The sequence below is a fragment of the Gossypium arboreum genome, chromosome 6, assembly GCF_025698485.1.
Source record: "Gossypium arboreum isolate Shixiya-1 chromosome 6, ASM2569848v2, whole genome shotgun sequence".
Classification (NCBI taxonomy): Eukaryota; Viridiplantae; Streptophyta; class Magnoliopsida; order Malvales; family Malvaceae; genus Gossypium; species Gossypium arboreum.
Window position 1 is genome coordinate 75884684 of NC_069075.1, and position 3167 is coordinate 75887850.

Here is a 3167-nt window from a genome sequence, read left to right on the forward strand (position 1 = left end):
GTCATTACTGGTACATTTTCTCTTTATGATACTATTGTTATTGCATCGATTGACCCCGGGTCCACTCATTCCTATATTTGCATGAATTTAGTATCTAATAAAAAGTTGCCTATTGAGTTTACTGAGTTTACGATTAAAGTGTCGAACCCCTTAGGCCAATATGTGCTAGTTGACAAGGTTTGCAAGAATTGCCCATTAATGATTCAAGGTTACTGTTTTCCGGCTAATTTGATGCTGTTACCATTTGATGAATTTGACGTTATCTTGGGAATGGACTGGTTGACATTGTATGATGCCAAGGTAGATTGTAAACAAAAACACTAGAGTTGAAATGTGAAAATGGAGAAATTACGTGGGTTGAAACAGATGAATCAAATAAATTGCTTATGGTGATTTCGCACATGTCGTACAAAAATACATGAGAAAAGGTGTGAAGCTTATCGCTTATGTAATGAATCTTGAGTTGCCTCAATGAAGTTTGAATCAATACCGATAGTCTGTGAGTTTCCAGATGTATTTCCAGAGGAATTGCCTAGGTTGCCTCCAAACAGAGAGATAGAGTTTGCCATTGACTTTTTGCCGGGTACTGCACCGATCTCGATTGCTCCATATAGAATGGCTCTGATGAATTAAAAGAATTGAAGGCTCGATTTGGGGAGTTAACGAGACAAGGGATTTGTGAGACCGAGTTTCTCTCCTGGGTGCTCTGTATTGTTCGAAGAAGAAGGATGGTTCAATGAGACTTTGCATTGATTACCGTCAGCTTAATAAGGTGACTATAAAGAACAAGTACCCATTGCCGAGGATTGATGATTAAAGGGGGCCACAGTGTTTTCAAAGATTGATTTGAGGTCTGGTTACTACCAGCTGAGAGTTAAGGAGTCGGATGTGTCGAAAACCGCCTTTAGGACAAGGTATGGACATTATTAGTTTCTTGTGATGCCTTTCGGCTTAACAAATGCTCCAGCTACATTTATGGACTTAATGAATCGGATCTTCCGGCCATATTTGGATAAGTTTGTAGTAGTGTTTATAGATGACATTCTAATTTATTCTCGAGATGAGTCTGAACATGCCGAACACTTGAGAACCATATTGCAGATCTTGAGAGAAAAGAAACTATTTGCTAAGTTCAGTAAAAGTGAGTTCTGGCTTCGCGAAGTCGGATTTTTGGGACATATAGTCTCAGGTGATGGTATTTGGGTGGATCCAAGCAAGATTTCTGTGATCGTTGATTGGAAACCGCCCAAGAATGTATCCGAGGTTAGAAGCTTTTTAGGCTTAGCCGGGTATTATAGACGTTTTGTTGAGGATTTTCGATGATTGCTTCTCCTATGACTAAGTTGTTGTAAAAGAATGTTTAGTTTGAATGGGTGATAAATGTCGCAGAGTTTTGAAAAGTTGAAAGCACGATTGGTGAAGCACCAATTTTAGTACTGACCCGAGCCGGAAAGGAGTTCATAATTTATAGTGATGCATCATTGATGTGCCTTGGATGTGTGTTGATGCAAGAGGGTAAAGTGGTAGCTTATGCTTGAGACAGTTAAAACCGCATGAGAAGAACTATCCTACACATGATTTGGAATTGGCGCTATTGTCTTTGCCTTGAAGATTTGGCGACATTATTTGTATGGTGAAAATGCCGAATTTTTACCGATCACAAAAGTTTGAAGTATTTGATGAATCAAAAGGATTTGAATCTGCTGAGAGGAGATGGCTTGAATTATTAAAGGATTATGATCTAGTGATTGATTATCATCCGGGAAAAGTAAATGTGGTTGCTGACGCCTTGAGCAGGAAATTTCTTTTTACTTTAAGAGCCATGAATACGGGGTTAGCATTGTCTGATGATGGGTCAATCTTAGCAGAGATGAGGGCTAAACCGTTATTTCTCCAGTTGATTTGTGATGCTCAAAAGAACGATAGTGAATTGCGAACCAAGAGAACTCAATGTGAATCAGGTTACAACTCAGATTTTCCAGTTGGACCAGATGACTGTTTGATGTTTCGAGACAAGATATGTGTACTGAAAAATGATGAATTGATTCAGAAAATATTACATGAGGTGCATAGTGGCTGTTTATCAGTTCACCCTGGTAGCACAAAAATGTATAATGATTTAAAGAAGTTGTATTGGTGGCCAGGTATGAAAAGGGACATTTCTGAATTTGTAACCAAGTGTTTGATCATCAACAAGTAAAAATTTGAACATCAAGTGCCTTCAGGATTACTTCAACCGGTAATGGTGCCTGAGTGGAAATGGGACAAGATTACCATGGATTTTGTAACCGGTTTGCCTTTAACTCCTAAAAAGAAGGATGTTGTCTGGGTAGTGGTTGATAGATTAACAAAGTCAGCCCACTTTATACCAGTACGTACCGATTACTCACTTGATAAATTAGCCGAATTATATATTGATGAAATTGTGAGGTTGCACGGAGTACCTATGTCTATAATATCAGATAGAGATCCGAGATTTACCTCGAGATTTTGGAAAAAGTTATAAGAAGCTTTGGGTACAAAATTGAACTTTAGTACCGCGTTTCATCCACAAACAGATGGTCAGTCGAAAAGAGTAATCCAGGTACTCGAGGATATGCTTAGATGCTGTGTCTTAGAATTTGGAGGTAGTTGGGAAAAATATCTATCTTTGATTGATTTTTCCTACAATAACAGTTATCAGTCAAGTATACAAATGGCACCGTACGAAGCCTTGTATGGTCGTAAGTGTCGAACTCCTTTATATTGGACCGAACTTAGTGAGAAACAGATTCACGGAGTTGATCTAGTTAAAGAAACCGAAGAGAAAATAAAAGTAATTCGGGATTGCTTGAAAGCTGCTTCAGATCAACAAAAGTCATATCTGATTTAAAAGAAAATAGATTGAATTTCGTGGGTGATAAAGTGTTCTTGAAGGTGTCACCATGGAAAAAGATTTCGAGATTTAGCGAAAAGGCAAGTTGAGTCCGCGTTTTATTGGGCCGTACGAGATTACTGAGAGGATTGGACCAGTGGCATATCGGTTGGCCTTACCGGCAGAGTTAGAAAGAATTCATAATGTGTTTCATGTATCAATGTTGTGACGTTATCGTTCTGATCCTTCACATGTGATTTCTCCAACAGAAATTGAGATTCGACCGGATATAACCTATGAGGAGGAACCAATA